The sequence below is a fragment of the Theobroma umbraticum genome, unplaced genomic scaffold, assembly GCF_002168275.2.
Source record: "Theobroma umbraticum cultivar Fairchild unplaced genomic scaffold, ASM216827v3 scaffold_51.0, whole genome shotgun sequence".
Taxonomy (NCBI): domain Eukaryota; kingdom Viridiplantae; phylum Streptophyta; class Magnoliopsida; order Malvales; family Malvaceae; genus Theobroma; species Theobroma umbraticum.
In genome coordinates this window covers 3030543-3044391 of record NW_018397260.1, presented here as the reverse complement: position 1 = coordinate 3044391, position 13849 = coordinate 3030543, and positions in this window count along the sequence as shown.

Sequence of the window (13849 nt, the reverse complement as noted above, 5' to 3'; positions counted from 1 at the left end):
ATTTGCAATTGAATTTCAACTTTACTTGAGATGGCAAGGTTTCAATGGAATTTGTTAAATTAAATTTGTGAAATATTTCATAATAAATGCTTAAACGATTATTAAAGTTTGAAAATTCAATCTTATCATATTTATCAATCAATTAGAGATTTGGGGTGAGTGATGGGAGGATTGACCAAGGTTGAACTGGTTTGAGTTTAGACTATAAGGTATGGTTTAGAAAATGGAGATCACAGACCCAAATTTACACTGCTCCTCAATTCCTCGCTTACATCCTATCTTTAACTAGTACTAGATCAATTACCCACACAAAATTTGTTATTAAAATTAAAATTTTTTTATTTTTTTAAATACTGGTATTTTTAATATATTTTAAGGTAGTTTTATTTATTTTTAAATTTTAACTCAAATTAATTAAATTTATTTAAATATGAGTTATACTTACCTATTCTCTTTAATAATTTATATTTACGTTAAATAAGCCAAAACTTGTTTAAAAATAAACTCATTTCACGGTTTAAAATATATTCACGTTAGGGTGAATATGCTATTAGATTTTTTTTAAGTATGATTGAGAAAATTAAAATTAAAATTAAAATTAAAATTAATAATGCACTATTGAAAGAGTTGTTAATAAATTATTATTATTTATTATAATTTAATATTTAAAAAACATAATGTTCAAAAAAATATCTTGAACTATTCAAAAAAATTCAAATAAATAATTATTTTTTATTATGTTTAATTAACTCACATATTTTTATTTTAAATCAAATAAGTCATTATGATTAATACAATAAGACCTCTATAAATTAATATCCTTGAAAGCATGATAATTTATTAACTAATCTAGATATTATTTAATTGATAAATTAATAATTTATTAATTTATACATTAATTAATAAAAAATTAATTTATTAAGGTATTTTTTTTCCAAACATTAAACTTAATACATGTATTGTGTATTATGAGTATGTGAATATTACCTAATTATCAATTATGAATTATAATTATTTGTGATAACCAAATTATTCAAAACAATATGAGAAATGATAAAGAAGATGAAGTTGGCGACCATAGTTTTATATTGAAGTCTGTCTCACACAAGATGCACTCAAAACAACAATCATGTTGTACAATTTTTTTTTTTTGTAATATGAGAATATTACACTAAAACTTCTTAATGTACTAAAAAAAGTTAGAGATAAAGTCTAATGAGACATCAATTTTTTTAAAAATAAGTAACATTAGAGTCATATTTTATAAAAACTTTCTAATTAAGTCATATATATATATATATTTGTATATATATGTGTATATGTATATATATACATATAATTTTGATATATAAAGATATTACTAATTTATATATCAAGTGAGACCTATGTGTGTTTTTTAAATGTATTATCTTATAAATTTAATGAGTTATTAATTTACCACGTTGATTTTAAGTTGGGGTTGATAAAAAATATTATTAAATCTAGATTATTAATTTATCAAGTATTAATTTTTAGAGGTTTTATTGTAGTTGTCATTTTTTTGTTATACCTATAGGGTGCTAATGTGGTAAATGAAAAGTATTACATGCTCATATTAATATGTCATGTCATCATTTATTATGATATGTGAACTTATTATCTTAATATCATTTGACATAGAATAAGAAATATCATTTTAATTAAATCAACTATTTGTGATAAAAACTTATTTGGTTTAAAATAAGAGTATAAAAGTTTATTCGACTTAAAATAAAAATATAAAAACTTAATTAAACATAATAAAAGAATAAAAATTTATTTAAATTGTTTTAAATAGTTTAACAACTTTTTTAGATATTATGTCTATTTAAATTATCAAAAATAATGATTAAATTGAATAAATTGTTGAAAATAAAATTTAAAATGAAGAGCTCAAGCCTACCAAGCACCTGAAACCAAGATAGCAACAAATTTTCTTCTTGCATTTTCCTTACATTTCTAAATTGTTTTGTGTTTTTTATTCTTTTTTCCTATTTGTCTATGCTTCTTTATTTCTATCTTAATTAAATTAAATTATTATGATAACTAAAATTATTTTTATAATAAACTCTCTCTCTCGCCCTTTTTTTTCTCTGCTCTTCTGTCAGACTCTTCTTCTCTCACTGGCCAAGGTTTGGCGACAACGGGGGAGGGCTAAATCTAGCCTTCCCAACTCCACGATGACATCAAGGGCTAGAGTGGCTTCGGCCATTGCCGTTCCAAGTTCCAACGAAGGGGCCAGATCGGCCTCCTCCCATCTCTCTCGCTTTCTCTCTCTCCATCCTCGTCCACCATTGACCCAAAACAATACGAAACACGAAAAAGGCGCACGAAAATCCATAGGGAAAGACAAAAACGGTTTAAAATGTCCAAAATTACTCCCATCACCTCTGATCTATCAGTGAAATGTCTATAATCTCCTTAGTAATTTTAAAAATTCCTTCCATGTCTTTTTGGAACATGTGTCATTACCAGCATGGCATACATCAGTAGTTAATTTCATGCTAAAACTAATCTTTAATATGGGAAAAAAATCCATCTCCTTCTTGTCTTATATTCTTATGGTTTAAGTTTTATAAAATCCCCTATATTATACTTTTTTATTTAATTAAACTTCTCACATTTTATTACATTCAAATAATTTATTAAATTTTTATTTTAAGTTAAATAAATTTTTTGATTTAATAAAAATATAACCATTTTTAGATTTAATATCAATTGTTTTTTTAACTCACGACGTATCTGGCCTAGTTGACGTAATCATGTGGTGAAATCAGAATCTAAAATTGTCGATCACTAATCAATCGTGGAAGATATCAAATCACAATTTTTTTTTAATTTTTCTCATTCTCCTCTTTCCTTTAATCAAAATAGTATTATGAAAATTTCTTCATTTTTTCTAAATTTTTTTTAATAAAAACTTAGGATAAAAGATTTTTAGATTTTCAACTTTGTTGAGTTTTGGAGAAAAGAAATGGATTTGAGGAAAATTAGTCTTAAAATAAGAAGAGGAGAAGAATTGGATTTGTTTTTTGATTCTCACATCTACATCTACTAGCAGCCTCACCCAGTGCTAAGATACATCACTTGGCCGGCAATCTCATACGTTAACATGTAATTTCAAAAACCATGTAGGCACTGAAGGTCTATTTGTCTTAACGTAGAATATTTTTCAAAGAATACTTTCAAAACTTCAACTTGAGACAAAGAATTTATTTCAGATATAAAACATTTTATGAGTCAACGAAAAAAATACCTTTGATCATGTAAAATGTCTTACGCTTTTGAGAGGCATAAGATATTTTTTAAAAAATAGCAAAATGCTTTTATACTAAATCTAACATTACAAGTTTGATAAATATTAATATTTAATTTAAAATATAAAAAATTAACAAATATCAATATTTAACTAAAAATATTTAAAAAATTAAAACAAATTAATATTTAACTAAAATATTTTTAAACTAAAATGTTAATATTTAAATTATTAAATACTATTAAAATTAAAATATATATTATTTAATAAAATCATTCAATAAAATTAATATTTTTAATTAAATAAATCTTACTAATAATTATAACAAAAAATATTTTAGTTATCATTATTTGATGAATACACATTTATAAAATTATGTTTTGGATGTTTTATACAATTGATGAATATTGATATTCTTATGGTGTTATAGTAATGATTTGATGGATTTTTTTAAAAAAAAAATTAGAGCTTATTTTTATTATATTATGTTGCGAAATGTTTTGGAAAATATTATGATTGATTTTTCCATTTTTATTTTTAATTTTAATGTGAAAACCAAATGGCACTATTATTTTGTAATTAATTAGTATTTATTACCTTAACATCCAAATAACTCCATTAGTGATAATGGAAGATATATTCTGTATGATCCAAACAATAGAAAATGTTTTCGATAATTTATCCAAACAACAAAAAATATTAAATTTTCTTGTAAAATATTATATGTGGAAATTATTTTTTTATTAAGTTATTTTCCGGTTATCAAACGGACACCAACAACAATTGTATTTTCCATTAGTTTACAAGAACTAGATTTCAAATAAATGTTTAAAGGTTCATTTAAATGCAATAACAGATTAAAGAATTATTTGAATAATCTATTGAGATTCGACCTTATACTCAAACATGAATTTAATCAAGAAATTAAAAATATAACGCAATGGTATAATAAACTTAGTATTTAATCAGAGAAACAGTTGAACCTACAAGATCAATATTTGTGTTTTTTATGTAATTTTTAAATTAATTATGAATATTTATAAGTTTAAGAGTTACATACCTTACTTTAGATATCATAATTAAGAGTCAATTAAATCCAAATCTTTGCTTCTTCATCTTTATGATTTGTAAAATCTTCAGCCATCTAAGTGTTTGGCCTCTAACAATAATACACATAGCGATCGAATAAGACATTCTCAAAGGTAGGATTTTACTTGTGCTAACAAGTTTTGTTTCTAAAACAAAAGAACTAAAAAATTCTTACCTAATCTTATTTTTGTTAGACAAATAAAACTTTTTTTTCTTATTTTATGAAACGGTTGAGAAGTGGCTAGAGGCTTAGAGTTTTAGTTTACTAACATAACATATTTATATATTCAAACTAAGTTGTAACTCTAAATATAATAGTTGTATTTTAATTTAATTAAGTTTCTGTAAACTTAATTAATTTTTCACTTTAATTTGTTATATTCTACTTAAGTTCAACTTAATTGATCATCCTTATTTAATTTCAATTATGTCACTTAATATGTGTGACCCATTAGGCTTTTAACATGTTGGCAATAAATATAAATTCTAATCAAATATTAATTTGATAATTGATTTATATTTATAGATCATGAGTGGCATCCAACAATACGTCATGACCACCTAAATGTTAGAAAATCAATTAAAGAATTTAACAAAGCCCTTCAATAATAAGCCTCTTAATGCAATACGATCCTTTCATCAAATATCTCAAATATGTCATAAAGCTCAGCTCAGTGTCTACTTATAACATTCCATATTAGTCTCATAATTCATGACTAACTTTATAAATTTAGGAAACTAACTTTCATCAAATTTATCATTCTTTGACCAAAGATTTTATACAAGTTAATCAAAAATTGAAAACAAGTGAGATACATTGCCTCATGTAACTTGGAGTGATAAATTCTTTCTTGACCACTCATTCACCTTCACATGCTTCATGACATACCCAAAAACATCTTGTTTAAACATCTGGTCACCTTCAGACCTGTAGAGATGAAATCAAAATATATCATTCTCCATACAAGATTGTCTAGTGTTTCAAATATGAAGACTAGTTGCACGACTATCACATGAGAATATATTCCATAGACACTTGAGTGAAATACCAAATGGAGTTCTTATAACGGGTTATGTTCAATGAACTTGTTTTTTAACAAGCACCTACATGTTGTCCTCAAGTATCCCATATACTTCAATTTATGAAATCAATTACTTACTTTCCAAGTTAGTAGGCTTAAAATGTACAAATCTTTGAGTATTGTTAATGCTCTATTTTGACAATACAATGACTAGGAATAATTTTAGGAACATGGCTTTAATGTATAGTGATCTCATAATTGTAACAATTTTACAATTCTCTTGTAAAGCTTTTATGTTTCATAGGCTTTATCCAGTTATTACTTAATAACTCTTTATTATTGTACTAACACAAAGAAAAACCTCTATCACATATAGTTCTATGATTAAGTATACATTAAATGATAATTTATATTCCTTGATCAATATAATTGGCTCAATGACATATACAAACATAATCATGTATATTTTAAGGGTTTTTTAAGTATTAAACCTATTCTTATTTTTATCTTGATTTATAATGCTAAACGCAATTGAGTAATTTTTCTTTAATGAAATTACATGTAACAATAACAATTATGAATATTATTATCAAATAACCTTTAACATACCTTCATCAAGTAAGAGAAATCAATAAAAAATAAAATAAACAAACGAAGCAAGTTGAAATAAAGTTGAATGAAATCCACATGTAGTGAGACTTAAAACTGATATAAATACTGCTATACTCATTCGAAAATTTCTAAAAAGCCTATATATGTATATATTAATGAAAAAGATTAAGTGAATGGTTGGTCCAACTGACCAAGATTTTTTCTATTGCGAAAGTAGAAGCAAGGTGTTTGGCTCATAAAATGTTAAGCTTTTTTTATATAAATTACAAATAATTTTTTTTTGGCAAAAAGTGTTTCTATGTAGTAATGAATATTTAATGAGACTTCTTTATATGCTAACTTTAATTTTTAATAATTCATAAACTTAAAGAGAGAATTCTATTTTTTTCACATTCACCTTTTTTATTTGATTCAATTATTTCTCTTAATTTAGTTTAATTTCTTATTTTAATTAATATAAAATATTTATTTTATTTATTTCTTTCATTCTAACTCTTATGAATTTGTTCAAAAAAGTTGAGTTTTTTATTCATTTATTAAGAATCAATTAAAGTATTATCAAATAGTTTTTTACGTTTATAAAATTTCTGCATTAAGTTTTCCAAATGCTACTTTTACTCCTCTTTATAATTAATACCTTTAAAACAGTTCTACTGGAACAACACTTGTCTGTATAGCACTTATAAAACAATTCTTCTTCAATAACATTATTACAAAAGTTTTAACCAGACCAAATAGGCTCAGTGTCTGGTATTCGGCTTAAAGGTACGAAAGATCATTCACTAGTAACAAGGCCCAAGAAAATATTTAAGAAAAGAACCCCAATTCTCCCTCTGGAATTCTCATTGGGCTTGTGCGTTTTAATGCAGTATGATTTTTTGGATTTATAAAATCAAATTCCAGAAAGTTTCTTCGGCTTTTGTTTTTCTTTTTTTGCGTGGGTGGGAAACGGTTGGACCACATAGACATTGACTAATTAAATTTATATTTTTATTACCTTCCAGGAACACAAAAGTAGTTTTCCCTTGTTTAATTTTATCATTTCTCTTGGAGGTGAAGGTTTGTTCTGGACGTTAGGTAGCAGTAGCACAACAAGGTCAGGCGGACTCTGTTACAAATAATTAAAATGTAACCATATATTTTAGTAAAATATATTAAAAATAATCATAAAAATGTATAAGAAAGAGTGTATGTGTCTAGGTGAAGGCTTCATGCTGTTTCATTTCTTTTGTTTTGATGTTGGCAGGGTGTTTTTGAGTCAAAATGAGTTTCAGATGAGATGCGTGGGGCAATATTGGAGGGTATGCCACAAGCAACAAAGGGTATACCGATCAATGTTCCTTTTTATTGGATTGTGTTACCTGCTGCCTGGTTGCAACAGTTGCAATGAGCGAAATTACTTGGATGCTTTTCAAAAACAAACAAGGAAAGGAGGAAAAAGCCCTTATTATTCAACGGTTAAGATCACAAGATCCGAGGTTCCTGAAAAGGCCAAATGTCCCTGTACCGTCAGATATCCCATCAAAAGATAGAATTTGCCCCAATCCTCGATCTATATAAACAACCCTTCCAAACCCCGAATCCCCTCGTCTCTTTTGTGCAGCGGATTATTCTTTTCCATTCACTCCTGCAAAACCCTAAACACCTTATTTCTTTTTTTCTTATATTTTTCCTCCTATAGATGTAGATCCATTCAATCCCTTTACACATGGAATCAACGGTTGAAGATGCAGTCTGAACTCCCGACCTTATGTTTGTATGTGTAAAGAGATTGGGTGGATCGTTTTGATAGAAAAAGAGTATTATCCTCTACAACTCAAGATCTATTATTTCTGTCTAAACAGAGAAACAGCAGTTGGTGAATTTTTAAGTAAAATTTTGCTGACTGCTTTTCTCTGTTTAGACAGATGTAATAGGTCTTGCTAGTTTTCTTCCATTGTACTTGGAATGTTTATTTATCAGCTTTCATTTTTCTCATTCATTATATTTCCTTTTTGGTTATCTGTGCTCTGTACGATTTCTTCTTGTTCTGGGTTTGATGACACTGTAATTATATTCAATGTCACAACTTGCTAGACATGAACACGTGGTGTTTGTCAGGCTGGTGTGTTGTTTCGTTATTAGATTCTAGCTTTGACCTTTTTTTTTAACAGATTTACTTGCTACTTATTTAACCCTTTTACACATGGGTTTGGGACATGTGGTAACAAGTTTACAGATGGAATTATATGATTGTAGTTTTTCTGCTCTAATTTTGGCTTTAAATGTAGCTCATCAATTTAGTAATATGACAAATCTATAAACAATCTTGGTGTTTGCAGACTGAGTGCTGAACTGTGGGTTAAATTTAATATAAATTGAGTAATTCAGTGCTTTCAAACACTTGTAATAGCAAAGCAAAAACACTGGTTGTAACTAGTTTGTTCGGATAAACTTGCTTTTTATGTTTTTCTTTGGCAAACTGGTTAAATAATAACATATTGAGAAAGGATGTCCAGCATTTATAAGGAAAGCTTGTTTTCATGGATCTTTGAAACTATAAAACTATTGACAGAGGCAATGCAAAGAGTAGGATGGAAAGGGGGACGGAATCATGCGTGTGTTGGCACCCTCTGAACTTCAAAGTTGAGACACCTTACCTTTTGCCTTTAGCCAAATGAAACTCGTTTAAGAGGGAACCAAGGAAATTTATCATTATATAATGAAATGGATTAAATTTTCCAATGTAATTTCAATTGGAATCAATATAATCACAAGTTAAAATAATTTGTGATATATATTTTTATTTTTTTTTATAAAATATTCTTGATTGTTAATTTTTAATTAAATAAAAATTTATAGGAAAAAAGTTACACTTATATGACCTTATCCTAAGTCTAACTAAAAGCATTTTAAACATTTGAAATTGAAGACTTAAGCAAGGCCGAAGTGGTAGGAGGATTTAATCTTAGCAAGCTTTAAAAAGTAACCAGGGGGGAATATTGTGTGTATATTTAAGGCTTGGGCCACAACAAGTCGTATATATATATATTTTCAGGAATGGGCCTGTTTTTGTTCTTTGAAATATCTAAAATCTACTTGAGCTTTAAAAGATATTCGCAAGTCTACGTCGAAAAGATATTGCTGACCCTTGGACACAGTCCATTCAAAATTATAATCATGACCACGTGTCGAATTAACATGGATCATACAGTAATAAAAGGCCTCCTTTTTTTCATTCTCTTTCTCTCTTTTCCATTTTTCTCTTTTTCACTTCGTGCGGTAGGTTTCTATTCATAGAAACTAACCCATTGCTCGTCTTGACACACAAGGTAAATGCCTTGAAAGTTTAAATTTAACTTCAATACCATCATCGTACGTTGTAACGTTGAACTATTAGGAGATGAAATGCAAACTGTCAGGACTTCAAGGACCTTTCTATCTTCAAGACCTTTGAAACTTTCGAAACACTGCTCTATCGTATGTAGGAGGGCCTTCTAACTGTCAAATGTAAGAGATTGTCATATCACTGAAAACATTGTAAGTTGCTTCCATCTTTTTATAATAAATGAAAATGTCATTCAAGTACTAGAGATGAGAGTCAGATAATATAATTAAGGTCACAAGTAAGGAAGAAGTATGAGTTCTCTGGCGGCTAGTCTTACAAGCAACAAAGCAACCAGATTTCCATCTCTTCTAGCATTGGAAAAGAAAACATATTTTGATCAAAGCAGTGGAAACTAATCACCAATAACTTGCGAGAACTCAAGTTCTGCTGCTGCAGCTCCCTGACTAATTTATTGCCTGAAGAAGACCTTTCATCATCTCTCTAGGCGAAGAATTTCTATTTGTCTACTATGACCTAGAAGTTGCATTGACCAGGCCTCCGCAGCATTGCCTTTGTTTTGCTAATTGTCTTCTTATTCAATGAACAAAGTGTTGGATCTATATCCCATGTTGTTTAGGTAAAAAATGTTAATGTTTTATATAAGTAAACCTATTATTAGCTTGTTATAAGAAAGCCAAAAAAAATGTAGACTCACACGCACACGAAACCGGTCAAGCCTTGAGATAATGTGAATCTCCTCTTGGACGTGAGTATACTCGTGGGTCAAGCCAAAGAGATGTTTTGTATCTTGGTGGTCAGCTTTGTTTTTTTACTTTGTTTTGACTTATTCTTTTACCGTTGATTTTTATAGCGTTGAATCAATCTTTGATTTTTTTGACTTTGACCCATTTTTTACCATTGATTTTATAACGTTGAATCAGTTAACATTTATTTATTTTTTCTGATTTTCTACAACGTTTCCTTCCTTATTCTCTTTTATCTTTAGTGTCACGAACTACGCTTCTTTATTTAAGTATGTGATAATCTATGCGGTATTTAAGTAGACGCTTCCATACAAGCTCACTAATAACTTGATTATATCTGAGCAAACATCAATAATAGTCATAAATTAGTTCAAGGAAATTCAATATCGAAATCATTGGATATAATGAATGCCATATAAGCAACTATTGGGGCCATATCAAAGAAGAATGTTTTATTAATATCGAATATGATTACAAAGGGACCAAGAATATTAACGTGCCATCATCGAGCCATTAAGGCAGCCTTAAATAGTTAGTTACAAACATACCTTTACTAGTGAGGTAACCTAACAATCTATCGACTACTCACCCAATATACAAACCTAATGAGTTTTTACAAGTATATCACTAAGAACCGTTACAAGGTGTGAGATGGGAACTTTCCTTCCCTTAAGGGTCTTCCTTCTAGAGACTTAACAAGCATTTCTAAATATGTCATCAAATGCCATTACAATGTTTAAAAAGAGGACATTTCCCCTGAGGGTACAAAGGACTTAGTCTCTTAGACAATTTCTACCTTATCATGGCCTTATACAAGATTGGCTCATGACATCCTCCCCCACTTAATCTGTCGATGTCTTTTTTGATTGGTAGACTTGGAATTCTTCAACCTTCTACTTAATGACATGGAGTTCGGCTTCTTTTTCCTTGGTGATTTCATTTGTCCCTAGACTTTCCCATTTCATTAAGTACTCCTATGTTGGTTGCTTATTGATTATGGTCATTTTTTCTGCAAGAACCTTCTCCACTTGGCATTGTGATGGTGGCTCTCGTGCCTTGACTTCTGCTTACATCTGCTAGATCTATATGGAATAGCTTCAGGTTGTTGACGTGAAACAATAGATGCACTTTCATGCACTTGTGTGGGTTAATCTTGTAGGAGGTCTTCTCCACCTTAGCTATAATTGGTACCAAGCCTTTATACTTCCGCATTAATCGTCGGCCTTTTTTTTTCAAGATATGAGTTGTTTAGTTACCAATTTCATTAGCATAAGGTCCCTTACCTTAAAGTGTTCCTCGCTTCAACTTTTGTCTGCCCATTTCTTCATGCTTTTTTGTAGTGAATTCAAACGCACTATACGGTGTTACGTAATAGTCATGTTCACCTTTTCTTCCCAAGATCCAATCTTAATTTTCACGTCTTTTGAGTTCCTCATAATAACTAAGGCTGGTAAGTTGTCTACTTTCATTTGTATGATGTTTTTCTCAATCTTAAGACTACATCTTTTTACCTCTTTTGGGGTAATGAAGGTATTAGAGGCTCTTGTATTGAGCATGGCTTTGGTCGTTTTGTCATTCAACAACACATCCACATACATGAGACCTCGTTGAAGTTCTTTCTTCATGTTTTCTAGTTGTTTTTTGTTGTTGATTTAGTACATGCAAGTATACGTATCGAACAAGTAATATGGATAGTAAGTCCAGAATCGTATCCCATAGGGATTTGCTTTTAATTTTTCACTAAGTATTAAGATTATGACATACTAATCTTATTCGAGTAACTTGATTATATAAAAAATCAATTAAAACTAAATTCCATCAAACAGTAAACTAATTAACAGAAACTAAAAATTCACTAGAGAAAAGCAAGTAATTAAAACCTAAGATTATGGGTTCATTTAACACTTCATCTAACATCTGTTTCTATTAATATTTACATTCATGGGTGGTTTTGCTACCTTAGAATTCAAAACTATGCACAAAACTCTATCGAGATGCTTGTACAAATACCTAACTTAATTAGGTTACTATATGTCTATAGTAATTAATTAAATAAAATTCATTAAACTAGTGTTCTAATTTGACTATGTATAGATACAATTACATCCTTAATTTCTAGTTTTATTTATTTCCAAAGTATAGATGCAAGGAAACAAATTTGTAAGCATTATACCTTCAATCCACTCATAATCCAAAAATTGATATGACTACCATCTTTAATGGAAAATTCAGTACCTATCGGAACATATGAAAAATAATTATTATAAGGAGAAATGGGGTTGATTGTATTCCTCCATATTACAAATAGCTTCTTATTATTGCTCTAAAATGAGACTAAAAGTGAATGGATCCCGCCCATGCTTCTCAACAATAACAGCTTTCTATAGGCTGGTTTGCTCATTTACTAGGAAGTGCTCAATCTTATAATTTCAAATCCACCACACCAAGTCTTCCAAATTCTTTATAAGTGAACAGTATTTTTTTTATCTACACAATGAATCCTTCTATCAGAATTGGATTCACTCCACAAAAAAATTTCTTTAAGATCTGTCCAATGCTTAGGGTAGAGGTGTGCGGCAGTCGATTTTATCAGTTTCGGTTTAGTTTTTGGTAAAAATCGATCAAAAATTTTTATAATATAACTGATCAAATCGCATAAGATGTAATGTCGATTTCTGTTGATTTTTTAGAGGCTCGGTTCGGTCAGTTCGGTCGATTTTTTAAGGAATCATTCATAATCTCTCAAGCTTTCTCTCTCTTGCTATTTTCACAAAATAACTAACCATAAAATAAAATCTCTGAACTTTACCTTGCAGTGACAATTGAAGAATGGAAGACTGATAAGTAAGGGTGAAGGTGGTAGATCAATGGTTGCTTCGGCGGGTTAGAGAGAAGAGGAGAGTCAGGAGACAGAAAGCAAGAAAGGAAGAGGAGGGGGGGGGGGGGTGGGGCGGAAGGGGAGAAATTAGGTTGTGGGGCGGGAGGGGGAATAGGCAGAAGAAATGGGTAAAGGGTAATTTTATCTTTAAACAATAAAAAATCTCACCAGTTTTTCTATCGGTTTGAGGGGAAGGAATCCCCCGACGACTGAGCCGATCGGCCGATGAGGCCGATTGGAACAACCGACGGTTGAAAAAACAACCATCGATTAACCGACGGTTGCGGTTGGTTGAGACCGGGCAACCGACCGCCGCACACCTCTAGCCTAGGGAGTTGTAATAATGATATAAAGTAGATACGTAAACTAGACAAAATTGATTTAATCAAAATTACCCTTCCTTCAATAGACAGTAATTTGGACTCACAAAGTTTGAAGTATAATCAGCACTTATTCCTCATAAATCGAACAAAGTTTGAAAGGTATGGATTTGATAAAATATTTGAGACAAAGCAGCATGTGTGAACCCTTCCGCTTTCATCTGATTTGGAAACAGTTGTAAGTTATAACAAGCGGAAGCCATGAACATGGTTCATCTAGAGATTGAACCAGTTAGCAATATGGCTAGATTTGGATTAACGGAGATATGTAAATTTCAAAAAATTTCACGTATAGAACTTTCAAGAGTTTGTTTTCAAGAGACCAGGATCGATATCTCTGCATTTATAGTTCTATTCCTTTCAAGATCAATTAGTTGTCATTAATATGAAATACATGAAACCAGCTGCATTATGTGGCACATCATAAGACAGATATATATGCAGGAAGCATGTGATCAAGCACATGAATTGATAACAAAAGTCAACAAAAATTGCACTAGAAAAGAAAAATATAATTTGCATA